Source organism: Scatophagus argus, chromosome 3 (genome assembly GCF_020382885.2).
Source record: "Scatophagus argus isolate fScaArg1 chromosome 3, fScaArg1.pri, whole genome shotgun sequence".
Classification (NCBI taxonomy): domain Eukaryota; kingdom Metazoa; phylum Chordata; class Actinopteri; family Scatophagidae; genus Scatophagus; species Scatophagus argus.
The window spans coordinates 224,170-241,073 of NC_058495.1; the positions used below are offsets into that span (position 1 = coordinate 224,170).

Sequence of the window (16,904 nt, forward strand, 5' to 3'; positions counted from 1 at the left end):
GCTCCTCTTCAACACAAGACTTGTGATGCACAGTGGCACGCTGGGAGAGCTTATCCAATGATATGAAGACAAACTGAAGACAGAAACAACAACACACATGTGCTCAGTTCAGAACCAGACCAGAGAGTACAGGAGCATGATCGAAAAGTGCAATGACAGCACAGTAATTGTGCACGTGGACTTTTCTGAGGCGTGGAAATGCAAGTATAGTTCTGAGGTACAGTCGTGCCATTTTGGTCAGAACTTCCCACAGCTCAACCTGCACACTGGCATGTACTATACAAAAGAACAGAAGACAGGCTTTTGCACAGCATCAGAATCCAAGTGACAAGACGCGTCTGCCATTTGGCCTCACATGGAACCAGTCCTGACAGATATTCGTATACTATTTCCAAATTTGATGCTATTCACTTTTGGTCAGATGGCCCCAGTAAGCAATACAAGAACAAGAAGAACTTTTCTCTCCTCTGCAGTGTCCCTCCAACTCTAGGTTTCAAGAGAACAACCTGGAACTTCTTCCCCACCTCACATGGGAAGGGAGCCCCAGACGGCATTGGAGGAACTGTGAAAAGGACTGCAGGCAGCCTTATACTGCAGGGGAATGACATTTTGAATGGGAATGTCTTTCATGAGCTAGTTGGCAGAAGCCTCTGCAGCACTAAGCTCTATATCATTACTGAAGCTGACATGCAGCCATATGATGCACTCCTTTCTCAACCACTAAAACCTGTATCTGCAACAAGGAGACTCCATCAGGTCACACCGACACACCAAAATGACTCTGAGATCCATTGCAAATCACTGTCCTGTTTCTGCAGTGAGCCACAGATGTGCGAGTGTTTCAGCCCAACAATATTCCAGTTGACTGCCAGCACATCAGTACAGTTTGAGGATGATGGTCCTATACCAATGCAAAAGAGGAAACGTCCTTTATATTCTTTGAAAAATGTTTATCACAGTGCTCAGGATTGTTATATTTTGGACCAAATAGTTAAATAAAGTTGTTAAGCAAGAAGCCATTGACTTGAGTGGTTTACATTTTGGAATTGTATGTTGTAACGAGGCCACTGTCACCACAGTCAGATTAGTGTCACCACCATCAGTTCTAAAGTCACCACCGTCAGAGGGAGTTTTATTTGTTTTAAATGAATATGCTTACAAGATGTTTCTTCAGTGCTGTTGAGCTGTAAAAGTAATAATCCCTTTTAATGCTAAAATATGTTTGTTAAATAAAGAAACACTACTTTTTCTATTTAGGCTTAAAGTAAATGTTGTATGATATTAGATCTTTTAAAGGAGTACACATGAAACAGTATGAAAAAAACCTGTTTTATCCAAATTCCCAAGAATCAGTGGGTAACAATAATAATAATAATTGAACAATAATTAATAACAATAAATAATTTGAACATTTTAATGTTTCTTGAAAAGATTGTGCGAAAATGAATTGTGCCCATAAAATGAAGGCACCTGCTTTATCACTGGGATTTCTGTGACATTACTTAAGTCTCGAAATAGTTCATGATGTGATCAAAAAGCTCATATTCACTAATTCTCATAAGTGCATGCATTTGTGTGTCTGGTGCCAGGTCAACAGATCTTGCCGTGTTAACAATAGCTGAATCTCTTGATGATAAAAAACATGCACGATGTGTATTAAACAAGCCTTGAGCTTCATTACACATCCTAGGTCAAATACTCTGATATAGCCATGGTTTATTTTTAGTTTTAACAAATGAGACATGAATCAACGAAAAGAACACTGAAACCTGTGTCATTCACATCTTGTGAACCAGCACAACGTTTTATTCCAGTACATTAATCTCAACATTTCTGACTCGTGACCATCCCTGACAATTTTTTTTAAAAAAATCTTCTTGTTGTTTGTGTAAAACATGATGTGCAATGTAAGTGAGATTTTTGCTTCTTCAACCAGAGTTTCGCTTACAGAAGTTATAGCTGATGGCAAGTGCAATGGTCGGAAGACTCTAGAGCTCCCGTATGATATCCCCATTTTTACTGGTAGTTTGATCTCTAAGACCTCGGCAGTGAAGTATGTGGTAGTGAAAACCATATAGGATGTCAATGCGGCAGCACGAGGGCAAGACCTCCGTGTGCTAGAGAAAAAGGGCTATGGAAAGCCAAGTTGCCAGACAACGCCACCCTGGGAATTTCACCCAGGGAACTCTTTCCAGGGGACTAACTCCCCAAGAATAGGTGAATTTCAGGTTCGTCCACAGCTGAGGCAGAGACCGTAGCTCGTAAAAAGTTTATTTACAATAAAAAAGAAACCAGACACTGAAAATACATGAATTCAAAAAAAGAAAGCACAAACCTGTCACTCAAATAATACAGAAACCAATCAGGGCTGAACCTCTTGGGCTTGATCCAAACAATAATAAAAAAAGAGAACCCCTGGAACACCACACGTGAAGCAAACCAAAACTGGGACAACAAAATCCACCCGGCGTGCAAACAACACAAAAGGGACACCGCCACCAGGACCATCCACCACCGTAGGTTCAGCACCTGAATGGGGGAAACCACAAAAATCAACAGGTTATAAAAAGGAAAACAAGCAACCACTAACCAAGAAAACAAAACAAACGAAAAGGAAAAATAAGAGACTATATATATATACACACACACAAACACACACAACAGAATAATCTCCCGCTACTCACTCTTCGCCATACACACACACGCACACCTTAGTGCACGCAGACATATACATATGGATAGATCGGCTACACCACAGGGAGAAAGCTCCAACCAACCACGAGAGCGCCGAACGGCCAGCCAGAGGCCAAGCTGGCTGCAGTGGAACGGCGCGCGCCCGGGGTGAAGCAATCAAGCCCAAGGCGAGGCAAGCAGTTAATCCCTCTGACGGCACGCCGTATCCAGCGTAAAGCGGAAGCGGGCAATCTCTGTCACCGACGACAATCTCCGGTATGAGGCAGAGCAGTTAGTCGCTGTTACAGCCAACGATCTCCGGTATGAGGCAAAGCCGTTAGCCGCGGTTGCAGCCAAACAATCTCCGGTACGAGGCAAAGCCGTTAGCCACGGTTGCAGCCAAACAATCTCCGGCAAAGCAAAGCAGTGGTTTCCCTCAATGATCGGCCGACACTGCGCAGCAGCTGGGTTATACTTCCCTCTACAATCATAATCATACAGCATAAACAACTCAGAAGTGGCTGGAGGAGGGACCGAAGCGCTAGCCTACATACCAATCAGGCAGTCCTGGACGACACAGCTTGGAGGAGAGGAATAGACGCCGCACAGAAACAACCTGCAAACAAATGCACAGGTTGCCACAAGTACAACGCCAAATAGGAGGACACCGGAGAACAACACACCTACCCGCAGCGAGCAATCAGTGGAGCATAGCGCACCCCCAATGGCCTCTACCACCACGCCGGGACGGAACTGGGGGAATGCCAGGAAGTGCTACGACCCAGCCTCTGACAGGCCAAAAAAAAGGAAGACAGGTGCTCTCTACCCGCTTTTAAGCGATCTCCTCCCACAATGATTGGCCAAAATCCCAACCCAGCTGAAACTGATCGGACCACCAATTGCGTCCTGCCACATCAAGCAAGAAGAAACTATTTGACTGGCTGACCAAAATTCCTCCGGTGAAGTGTAAGATGCTAACAGCTCGCCAGCTATCGATGCTAGCTTAGAAGAAACTATCTTGCTAACCCTAACCAAACAGCGTGACCAGCTGGAGATGGTTGCTACCCGTGCTATTACCAGTGCTGTGGGGAGTGTTATCGACCCTGTCAAGAAACTTCAGACGGACTTAGGGACTTGATATCCAAAGTTGAAAGAGTAAAAGCCGACACACAGACCATGAAACGTCAAGTATTAGATAACACCACCAGCCTCGAGAAATTTCAACAGGTCCTGTTAGAGGACCACAAACGGAGAAACAATGTTTGGGTCACAGGAATCAGTACAGGCAGAGAGGGCGACAACGCAATCACTTCAAGAAAATGCTTCCCTCGCTAATAAACCTATTGAGATAGAAAGACCTCATTGTACTTACAGCCTGTAGATGAAAGGGAACATCCCACGAACCATGATACTGTGGCTGCTTAGGCACGGAGACCGTAATGCCATACTGAACGGGGCCCAGGAGGTGACAAAGATGAGATAAGAACTTTATTGATCCCGCAGGAAATTGTTGAGAATGGATACACCTGGGTCTTGGAGTCTCAACGAGCAGCGCTATGCAGTGGTCAGGTCACACAGAAACACGTTTAGCGGCATGGGTATGGCAGCAGTGGGGTGGGTGTGGGTCTCTTCCTGGATTATATGCTTGGATACTTGGTTACTTTTATGGTCAAGTTTATAACTGGAATACAACCACACTGTTTTTCGATAATTAAATTGACTATCCTGAGTCTCAAGAATTGATGCGACGAGTAAAGGCCGACATAGTAGTAATTCAGGAATCCCACCTAAAACAAGGGGATGCCCAGAAGATGCAAAATAAACAATATATGCTCCTCCAGCAGTGGGTCTAGCTCGAAAGGAGTGATGATTATGATAACTGACGGGACTAGTAACGATAGATCTGGGCGAGTAGGATATACATATAGGATATATATATATGTATATACATATATGTATATATATGTATATATATACACTTTTTCGATGTTTGGCAGTCACAAAACCTGGGCAGTCAAGATTACACTTGCTTCTCTGCATATCAAAAGTCATTCTCAAGGACTGATTATTTTCTGTTGTCGTGTGGTCTGAAGGATTGCACAATACCTGTTAAATTTCTCCCAGCCACACTGGCCAACCACAATCCATTAGTTCTCGGCACTGATCTTAGTTTCAAATTCAAAAAATCTCAGAGATGGCGTTTCAACACCTCTCTTCTAAATGACACTGCATTTGTCTCTGAATTTAGAACTAAATGTCCACTTTTCTCCAAAAAAAATATAGGCTCCATTGAGGGCGCTAGGTTGGTGTGGATGGCAACAAAGGGTTTTATACGGGATCTAATCAACGTCATATGCATCGCATATGAAAAAAGTTAGGAATCTTAAAATCAAAGAATTAGAGGAGAAATGTTTATGTCTGGAGAGAGCTCTTAAGAGGAACTATTCTAACACAGTCAGTGAGGAGTTGCAGGTTGTTAGACAAGAGCTGAACAATTTACTACGGAGATGAATGGAATTCATTATACACAGAACTAGGCAAAATTATTATTGGAATAGAAGCAAACCCAGCAGACTTTTGGTCCTAAAACTGAAACAGTGTGAATCAAAGGCGTCCATAGACTCAATAAACCACTCTACTAAAAGGCCTGGTTCCAATCCCACAGAGATAAATAACACCTTCCAGACGTACTACAAGAACCTAAACACTTCGTCCGACAGCTTCGACCCAGAAGTATGCAACATCTTCTTGCAAGGGGTGGATCTACCCACCCTACAGGGAGAAGAGGCAGCAGACCTGGGCCACCCAGTAACTTTACAGGAATTAAAAGCTGCACTGAGTAGGATGACAAGAAGGAAATCTCCGGGCCCTGATGGGATCCTGTCTGAAGTGCTTTTGCATTTCTGGGACCTTCTTGGTCCAGTTTTTCTGAGCTCTATCCAGACTGCTTTAGAGAGAGATGCCTTTCACGAACACACCATTGTAGCTTTAATGTCATTGTTACCAATAAGGACAAGGACCCATTACAATGCTCTAACTACAGACCCATATCCTTGATAAATTCAGATCTGAAAATCTACTCCAAGTTGCTGGCACCTGGAGCGTTATATGAATAAATTAATTCACACTGACCAAGCTAGGTTTATGAAAGGCCTGTCTGGCTGCAGATAACATCAAGCGTTTAATGTACGTAATAAAAGAATTTAAACAGCTATTTATATTTAAGATTAATTGGGAAAAGTCAGCTCTGATGTTGCTGAATGAAGCTGCCAAGAATGCCAAAATATCAAGCCAGATTCCCGTAACCCAAACCACATCTTTGGGCATACAGATACACTCTTCGCTCCAGAAAACAGTGAAGAGCAACTATGAAAAGATCTTTAAGGAAGTTAAACGTGATTTTGCAAATTCGACCAGGCTATCTGCCTCACTACAGATGCGTATATCTGTAATTAAAATGAATATTTTGCCTTGCATTAATTTTTTGAGTATAATTTTTTTGAGTTACGTTGTTACGTTTGGAGTAAGAGCCACCTAAAACTTAAGTTTTCTGTGCAACAGAGACCCAAAGATCAGGACGGGCTCGTCCTCCCAAATTTCCAAGTGTATCACCAGTCCTTCCAGCTACGTCCTGTCATGGCTTGGCCTGACAGCCGCTCATCTGCCTCATGGAAAACTTTAGAGGAAAACCTAGCTCACCCCAGGAGATTGGAGGACATCTTATTTTCTGGAATAAAAGATAAATATTGTATATTGCATTGCCCTATTATTGCCAACACAATCAGGAATGTCAGGATCGTTGAGGAAGAGGAAGGGGATCTTAAAATGGCACAGAGATGCCCCCTTGTGGCACAATATGAATGTACAGATTGGAAACAAGCTACTGGACTTTAAACCATGGTCTTTGAAAGGTATTAGGGTTATTGGGGACCTATATGATAGCAAGGGCATGCTTAGCTATTAGGTTTTGAAGGACCGCTTTGACCTACAGGACTCTTCCCATTTTTATTATTTGCAAATAAGATCATCACTCAAAGCACATGGTGTGCCAGTGAGGGCCAAGCTTCCCATACACCCTCTGATAGACCGGATGAACTCTCTTCCCTGCAGGGGCTTTGTATCGAAAATCTACTCCAAACTATCCAAACAATGAGAGACTCTGTCAATGCTCAGAGCATGGCAGAGAGACTTTGATCTGAATGACATGACAATGACATTTCCTGGAGCAATGTTTGGGGGAATATTTTTCTTGCCTCCAAGAATCCGAATCACCAATTTATTCTTTTTAAAGTGTGTCACAGACTCTATTATACACCTGTCACCAGGTTTTGCATGATACTGATAACAAGTCCAAACTGTACCATGTGCCAATTTAATACAATAGGAGGTTACAGATACATGATGTGGGAGTGTCCCTGTGTTCTGGCCTTCTGGGACCGGGTATCCAAAGTCTTATCTGAATTACTAGGTATTGTCATAACACGCAGTCCAATCTTACTTCTTCTTAACGATGATTCTCAACTGCATATAAGTGAGAAACAGTGCAAGTTATTGCTGAGCGGCCTTACGGTTGCCAAAAAACTCCTAGTACAAAGATGGCTACCACCTCATGATCTTAGTACTAGGAAATGGCTGATTTACTCTCACGATATAGTGTTACTTGAGTTGTCTACTGCATGGATTAATAATGCCAAAGCCTCCACTCTGGAAGCGTGGTCGGGTGCGGCTGCACAGATAAAGGATAAACTTCACGGATTGTGAACAGAGATATACCACTCACTACAATATACATAATATACTGTCGATACCTGATGATGTTTGACTGGTCCAGGGGAGACCTGGGGGGGAGGGATGCTGCTGGGAAGGGAGGTGGGGGGGGACGGGATTATGTTTATAAAAGTTGCATGGATGCTACTGTATGTTTAATGTGCAGGGGTCCAAACAAAAAAAGAAGTGATAACTGTGTCACAAAGTAGATCCTCAAGCCATACTTTACAAATGAAAATGTTTTAGGAAGTTCTTCAACCAACCCTGCTGCCAGTTGGGTACAAGCGGCCGAAATGAGTTTCCTCCACAGGGTGGCGGGGATCTCCCTTAGAGATAGGGTGAGGAACTCTGTCACCTGGGAGGAGCTTGGAGAAGAGCCTCCACATCCAGAGAAGCCAGTTGAGGTGCCTCGGGCATCTGTTTTGGTTGCCTCCTGGACGCCTCCCTGAGGAGGTGTTCCGGGCATGCCCCACAGAGAGGAGGCCCTGTGGAAGTGGATGGATGGATGGTTTGTTCTTAAAGTCTGGTCTTTGGCCCAATGTCCATGAGAAATGACCCCACTGCCCCTGCCACATCTTCTGCTAAATCCCAGAGTCCCAGACTGGCTGTTTCTACCTTCAACCTGAATTCCAGATGTCCTCTCACACAAGTGTTGTGCGACTTAGTAGGAGCAATTTGGTTATTGGCAAAGAGTCAATGATTATGGGAAATAATCATTAAAGTAAAATCAGTGTATGCTTAATACACATAAATATCGGGGCACCACCCTGTCACCAGGGACCAATAGCCAAATTAATTAATAGGAAAAACAGTCTCTTAAAATTGTGAAGGATGAATCCGAGCACTGGCTGTCAGGAATTCAGCTGTTATTACAAGTACATACACAATAACCACAGACAACGACAGGTTAAACTATAACAGGATTTATTAACCAGCAACAACCATCCATAGATAAGTATCACTTTGTAATAAACACTATTATAATCTAAGTTTTATCAACACACATTAACTATTAACTAAAGATAACACAGGTACAGTAGCAAGAGTATATCTATATACAGGAGTGTGTGTGTGTGTGTGGGTGTGTGTGAAGGAGACAGATGACAACAAACAGTATGGAAGCTAACAAGCTAGCCAGATAGCGGCTAACAAGCTAGTGGCTAAAAACAAACAAGATGGCGGTTAGCAAGATAGCAGCAGGATAGCAGCTAACAACAAGCTAGTGGCTGACTACAATTAAGATGGCGGATGGCCACATGAGTGGAGGAACTACAACCAGAATGGCGAGTGGGGAAACAAAATGGTGGAGGACTACATGAGGAGGGGTCAGCACACCAGGATGAACAACCACATAAAGGATGACTCAGCAAACAAAACAAATAGTCACACGCAAGTGATGACTCAGCAAAACCCAAAATGACTACAGAAGAATACGCCGGCCGTATTATTCAGAGCCAAGTTGATGATAACCAACGTGATGTTGCTTATGTGGTCACAGAAGGGAACAATGGGCGGAAGCCTTTGAGCGCCACGTACCCCTTGGTTACGGTTCGTGATCGCGTGCTCGGACTTTCGCCTCACCGTTCAGAAAGAAGAGTGTGAGGAAAGATAGAAATGAAAATACAAGAAACACAACCCAATAAAATAATCCACTCTAATTCTTTAGAAACTCGCGTGTCACCACACAATAGCGGAGTCAGTAAACCGGAGCTTATCTGCTCAGCTATTGGTCCTTTAACCGGTGACGCGCGGTCTCGCTGAAACAGCGGAAATGACCGACCGGAAACCAAAATCAATAAATGCAGCACTTAAAAGTTACAAAGCATGTGTAAACAACCCTACTTTACACTATCTCTGCCCAGACATAAGCCTCTTACTTTGCGTTGCTCCGATCTTTCGGAGTTTGAAATAATGATCCGCTTAAACGTTCGCAGCGTCGTCCTCGGCGGGATGCTGGCGGTCCGTTATGTCAGATGAGTGTTGATCTCTCAGTGGCAGCGGAGAAAATCACCGGTGAATAAGTTAACAAACTTTGTTTCGTCCTTAACAAAGTCGGCGCGCGGCTCGTTAACGTGCGATCAGCTGATTGCCCAGCGATCCACGTCGGTAAAAGGAAAAAGGAAAAGTTACAGAAAAAATACAGCAGTCTGTTTCTCGGCCTGCGAGTTGCAGAACTGTGACCCGGGATCTAAAATGATGTTAATCAAACGTCTGATTTTTGCTCCCTTTTGGCGGTTTGGACATTTGGAGAGCCTGGAGAAGCTCTCACTGTCACAGCACGCACGGGAAAAGGCAAAGGCTGATGGTCGCAGTGACCTTTTATTACCTGAGTGACGTCACCGTAGATTCCTTAGGGATGGCTGGCACACAGCCAATGTCCGTGCTCGTTCGGGGTTCGAACTCAGGAATTTATGACTAGGCGTACGCCATAAAATAGATTTCTAACGGTTAGTCACTCTAAGTCAGGCTTTATGGGTCACATGTAGGCCTCTCTATTGTTCTCCAGAGCACATGACCAGAGATCCCAACACAAGTAATCTCTCATCTGACACCAAGCAATCCAGTTTGCCAGCACAAGGCAAACTGGAATGCATGCTTCATTCATTTGCCACCACAAGGCAAATTGGATAACAAAATGACAAAATAAGAAAGCTGAGTTTATCTTGCATTTTTAAGCAAGATTTAATAAAGCAAATGTGTCATCTCCACAGAGAAAAAGAGATGACATAAAAAAAGGGTATTACAGAGTATTCGAAATTGAGTCTGCAAGGTCAAACTGGCTAAAGCAGAATATATACTATTTACTACTTAATCAGAACAAGGTCAAGAGTGTGATTAAAACAGTGATTGGGTTTGGAAGCCCTTTCCCTTCATTGTAATTTATTCAACAAGACTCCATCTTACTGATAGAGCCCTTGGATGCTGCTCAACTGCTCCTGGGTGTAACTTGAGAACAGTTTAATGTGGGGTGGTTTCACTTATACCGATTCTTGGATGAGGCAGAGCATAATCACATCTGTTGCCACCGAGTGTGTTCTGTATCTCGACTGGGGAAGACTCTGGCTCAGTTGCTGGGCATCCACCATCATGGTCACTGGGCTCAGCTACCCCCCACTGGTGTTCACTCACTTTAAGAGTCAATTCAACATTGTCAGCATCTTGCATGCTTCATTCTGACACTGGTTACTGATGTCAGATACTGGAACCATACATGGACAGAGCTGTTGGCAGAGCTGTTGACAGGGTCTCCCTTTAATTTATGCATTTGGCAAAATTGTTCTCTGTAAATTTCTGAAGGCAATGTGCTTGTTTTGGTTCTTCTGGTCCTTCAATCTGGTCAACCAACACAGGCGGCTGTGTTCTGAATTCTACTGCCACCAAAAGTCAAGTGGCACAGTAGTTTTGCTCTACTGCACTGTATTAGAAGTATGGTCTCACTGGGACTGGATTTAAAATGACAAGAACAGAAGTCTGAGTACATCCTCTGAGTACATCTTCTGAGATGGCATATCTCCACTTCCTCTCCCAAATATCCCAGATATGAGCACTGCTATCTTGTGCTGATGACGTCATTCAGAGCTCACAAATGTGCATTAGTGATCAGATGGTGAAGCTGTGGGATCAAGTTCCTGCCCATACACCTGCCTAAAGCAATCTTGAGCCATGCCTGTGATGTTTTGTCCTCTTTTTTAATAACAACAAATAATTAATTAAAACCAAACTTGAACAAATATTAGCATGATAAGCACTACCTAAAGTGACAGAAACTTTGGGAAAAATCTGTTCAAGTACTCAAATAGCTCGAGCTTTTAGTTTGATCAAAGTCTCCTGTGTTAACGCAGAGGCAGCAGGGTTTATGACTGAAGCCTGACAGTCGAGATGCTTTGGCTTCTCTTTTGGGTAGTCATCATGTCATCCATCTTTACATGCCCAGAACACCATAGGGCCTTGATCTGATCTACAGTCTGCCTGCTGTTCCACCAAGCAGATCTTGGATATTTATGGATGATAGCACCAACTACGTCATCAAGCTGAATTTAATCTGAACAGCCGTAATCTTCTCGGACCAGTAGTTAGCATTTGCTTAACTTTCAAACTGGTAAAGGAAGTTTTCCATGGGTCTGGTCCATCAAAATGGCCTGGTTTTAGTATGGTGATCCTCCCTCTCTGTCCATATCTTTCTGGCCATATTCACTCAGGTCATTTGCTGGTAGCTTTTAGGTGTTAAGGCAGGTGCCAAGAGCATGCTGTGGGAGTGATGTTTGTTCTACAGCAGATGGCATTTGCTGTAAATAATAATGTAATATACCGGTATCAAAAAGGTCAACCAACTGGCCACCGAAACTGAAGGCAGAGGCTTGAATTTGGTTACTTTCCATCCTGTAAGGTGAAGTTGCAACTGCGGTGGATGTTTCCAGAGCAATCACACCCTTGAAAATCTTAAGACTCGCCATGTGCTACATTTTGCTGTTTTTCCAGGGAAAGTCAATACTGAGTACAGTGGGATCTGTGGCCATTCTTTGTTGAATAGCAGTGGCTGTAGTTGGGCTGTTGCTGTACATGCGACCAACATCACCTCCCTTCTAGCCAGCAAGTGGTTGTTGCTGGGATTGCTGGAGGTTCCCGCTTGAAAAATTGAAAACTGAAAAACCCAAATGCATGACTCTCAAAGTTTCAAAATTGTATTCACAAAAGTACAAAACTGAAAATCACTCTTCAAAGAGGAAAAACCTACAGTAAACTAAGAAACAAAAACTCATTAGACTAAAGCTAAGGTAAGAAAATGAAAATCACTAGAACAAAGTAACAAACTAACAAGACCTGGCAATGGCAATGGCATGGAGATGTTGTCTGACACAAGGGACAAGACGAACTGGCACAGGACAAAGGGAGACGAGGACTACATACATATATATATATATATACATATATATATACATATATATATATATACACACACACACACACACACAAGGTAAGGGCGCAGGTGAAAACAATCAGGGTGAAGACAGGTAATCCCAAAGGACGTATTTCAGACAAAGGGAAAAAGCAAAGCTGGCGACAACAGACACAGACAGGAAGTAGTGACAAAATAAAACAGGAAATCACAAGAAAACATAGACACAAGACAAAACTGATAACTTAATAGCCTTTCCTGGACATGACAAATCTAAGTTAAAATAGAATAAGTCTGTTTAGATAGATAGGAATAGTGCCAATTTTTTTTTCATAAAAGGCAGGGGCAAACAAAAAGTATTTAACTAACTGACCAGAATTGAAGCTTCAAGCGATATGATACATAAAAACTGAATGTTGCTTCTGTTGTTACGATCTGTAAAGATAGGTATTGTAACTATGTTGATGTTGATGTTAAAACTACAGCAAGATTTCTGAAGTGGTTTGTGGTCATTAGCGCTAACAACTTAAGCAAGGAACTGACTTTAAATTGGTCCTCTTTTGGTCCAAAAACATTTTTTTCTGTTTTATCTTTGTTAAGCAAGAATTAATTTCAGCACATACAATCACATATTTGTTGAATGCACTTACTCAGTGCTTGTTTGGGACTATAGTAACTAAGCATGACTCCATCACTGCAAACCCAAATTAAGACTCATCTCAATTCCAAACGACGGTATTTTCCGCACTATAAGGCGCACCTAAATAATCCGATGCGCCTTATCAATATTGGTCAATCGTGGCTACCGTAGTCAGGGGGCGTGGCCGAAGTAACAGATTTAAGCGCACCGTGGATAAAACGGGAGCACGTACGGTGAATGTTCGCACCACAGGGAATGAGAAGTCATCCTTCACTGTAGTTCTCGCTTGCCAGGCTAATGGCCAGAAACTACCACCCATGGTTATTTTCAAGAGGAAGATCTTGCCAAAAGAAATCTTTCCAGCCGGCATCGTTATCAAGGCTAACTCGAAGGGATGGATGGACGAAGGAAAGATGAGTGAGTGGCTGAGAGAAATTTACGTCAAGAGACCGGGTGGCTTTTTTCACACAGCCCCGTCCCTATTGATCTGCGTCTCCATGCGCTCCCATATCACCGATGGAGTCAAAAAACAAGTGAAGCACACTTGTGACGAAGGACACATCGTCACCTGGTTTGCACATATAGCACCACGCACTTTGACTGGGTATGACCACATATGCACTTTAATAACTGCACAGACACTTTAAGAGCAACGGCACTTTATTGAAGATTTGCAAAATACATTTTAACACATTGCTTGTTTACCCATTTATATGGATATATTTATCTTATGTATTGAATATTTATCAGTATATTCATTGTCCTTTTCTCAGGTCTGATATTGACTTGGGTGACATGGCTGGTGTGTGGGCCACACAGCTGTACCTAGAGGAGAGGGACACAGTATTAAATGTGTATATTTAATTGATTAGAAATGAGGTAAGCTAAGCTGTACTGGGTTGCTCAGAGTGTGTACTAAGAAGATCAAAAAGTGTTGTGTACTCACCAGTTGTTGTGTCTTCAGGGTGTGCAGGCTTCCCTAGGCAACGGACACCGATTTTATAGTTCCAGGGGAAAACCAAGTGTGAATTGGTGTGGGGTGATGGATATGTGTGCAGTGGAGTACAACAAATGTAAGGTGATTTAGATGTGTTTGTTTTTAGTAATAGTTGGTGTAAATGGATGTGTATATGTTATGAAAGATGTTTGCATGTGTATAAACAAAAGAAAAATGGTGGGTTACTTATGTTGACTGGCAGTGGATCCCCGTGGATGGAATCTTCCAGGGTCATTAGCTGAGACACACTATATATAGGCGCCATTTTAACAACATGGTGTGCTGCTGCTTGAATGATTCTGTGCTGTTTGCCAATTTGAATGAATAAAAGAACCACATCTGTGACACTCCTTAAACCTGCTGTGGATTGTTCTTTTTGCTGTACCAACCAGCCGTAATTGTGGCTTCTTACAACACTAATTCAGTGCTTGCCGTCATTCCGGGTGGATTGACAAAAGAACTCCAACCGCTAGATATTGGTGTCAACAGGGCATTCAAAGTTAGACTGCGAACTGCGTGGGAGCAGTGGATGACGGAAGGCAGACACACGTTCACCAAGTTCCTATGCGCCTTATATATGAAAACAGTTTTAAAATAGGCCATTCATTGAAGGCGCGCCTTATAATCTGGTGTGCCTTATAGTGCGGAAAATACGGTACTACATGTTCCTTGATGAGCAGTACACATTGCAGTACAATGGCCTCCACTGACAGACTTTTTTCTTTTGGCTAAACTTTATACAGCACTGCATTGTTTACATATTCATTGTTTACACTGTTTACCATATCATTTATATGATTACTTATTTTATTACATACGCATGCATATTACTTTATATTTTCCTTGCTTTGTTGCAGTAATGCCCTGTTGCACAGCTGTTTTTGCTTTCTTGATTTGTAACTACTCTGTGTACCTACAGATTCCCCTGTGGGGACAAATATAGTGTTTCTGAATTGAATTGAATTGTAGTCTTGCATTCTCCATTAACCTGTCTTTATAGTCCAGAACTCTTGAGTTACATGTGATATTGAACAATACTCATTGTGTTTTTACTACTAGTTTATTTATTTGTACAGAGTCAAGTATGTATTATTGGGATCCCTAGCCACGTGTTCAGGAGAACAATAAAAAGGCCTACATAGTGCGCATGCGTCGATACGTGTGCAGCCTGTTACAGACGCTCCTGATCTTTTTCACTGTTTTCTACTGTTTTTATTATATTTTCGCGACTCTTTTTACTTTCTTTTACTCTGGACTACACTGTTTTTCTATCTACCACACACCAGGAAAGTTGTGGGTCTTTTCGGTGTTTTTGTTCATGACTGAACTACACTTTTCGGAGCGGCAATGCAACTCCTCACTGTCCGCATTGTTTACACTTGGGATCAGCTGATGGACCTGAAGCTGGAGCGGTGGCCGGCTTCCGAAGAGGGAAGCTTTGAAACAATGGAGGCTTATGACTAGGAAGTTTAAGCCGTGTCTCTCCTCTATCGTCATGGGAAATGTGAGGTCACTCGCGAATAAGATGGACCAACTGACGGCACTGTCGCAGAGTCAGAGGGAATACCGGGAGTGCAGTTTGATGTGCTTTACGGAGACAGGCTGCACCAGGACATACCCGACGACAATGTGACAGTAACGGGTTTCCTGATGTGTTCTTCAGCGACAGTGGGGAAAATCACAGGTGAAAAACTAGCTTTGTTATCTCTCTAACAAAGTTGGCACGCGGTTCTGGTTAACGTGAAATCAGCTGATTGTGCGTTAATTGAGGATAACAAGCAGTTATCAACAGAACAACAGAACAGTTTCCTGTTCAGCACTGTAGCCAGGCTGACAGAGAGCCATAGTGCTATTAAGACTTGTATCCCTGTAACCCTCAGCAGCAATGACTTTAATGACCTTTTTTTTAATGAAGATTTAGAACATTAACCCTCTGAAGTCATGTATAATTGTCAGTTGTTGACTATTTTCGATTCTAATTTTATATTTCAACTTAGAATTTTTTTTATCTTGCCATTTTGGAATCATTTTTGATCAGCACAACCTCACAAGTGTGATTTACTGTTGTTTTTTTCATTTTGACATACTGTATTGACACACTGGACCTAAAATCACACAAAACTCTAAAATCCGACTGGGGAAAATGCGCTGAATGAAGTGCGCTCAATGCGCTGGTGTTTACTGCGTCTTCTTGAATAAAATGCGCGCCCCAAACGTGCACCAAACGTGATGGCAATGGTCATGAAAAAAACAGTGCGTATATTTTTATCATAACTCGGGTTTTACTTGACATATTAACAAAATTTAAAAACTGGTATATAGTTTGAAGTGCCCACTTTCGCCACAAAAAAAAACTGGGATTCAGCGAGGCTGCGTCTTGCAGCTACGTCGTCTTAAAGTGGTCTTGTGATAAGGACACGCCGGCGCATCTGTCGACTCCTGAGGGTTAAAGACAAAATTTATGTTTTCACATTCAAACACTGGAACCTTAGAAACAGCAGTACAACCAGATAATTATCTTGACTGACCCTCATCAGTTAAATTCATTCATATACAGTTGCAAGAAAAAGTACGAACTCTTTGGAATTACTTGGATTTCTGCATAAATTGGTCATAAAATATGTTCTGATCTTCATCTAAGTCACATCACGAGACAAACACAGTCTGCTTAAACTAATACCACACAAAAAATTATAAGTTTTCATGTTTTTATTGAACACAACATGTAAACATTCACAGCGCAGGATTGAAAAAATATGTGAACCTTTGGATTTAATAACTGGTTGACCCTCCTTTGGTAGCAATAACCTCAACCAAACATTTCCTGTAGTTGCAGATCAGACCTGCACAATGGTCAGGAGGAATTTTGGACCATTCCTCTGTACAAAACTGTTTCAGTTCAGAACAAGAGAGGAACATTGTCCTCTGCC

General features: G+C 42.5%; 1 protein-coding gene and 1 long non-coding RNA gene across 5 annotated transcripts in view; one reads left to right on the forward strand and one right to left on the reverse strand.

Annotated features, from left to right (window-relative positions):
- The window catches only part of LOC124054198 (dihydropyridine-sensitive L-type skeletal muscle calcium channel subunit alpha-1-like), a 269,412-nt gene that overhangs the window by 19,766 nt on the left and 232,742 nt on the right, over positions 1-16,904 (forward strand). The gene's annotated exons all lie outside the window — the stretch shown is intronic.
- Positions 3,099-3,498, reverse strand: LOC124054245. The gene is made up of 3 exons (XR_006842338.1): positions 3,361-3,498; positions 3,228-3,289; positions 3,099-3,154 (listed from the first exon to the last, which is right to left on the reverse strand). It is a non-coding gene; the product is annotated as an uncharacterized LOC124054245 (long non-coding RNA).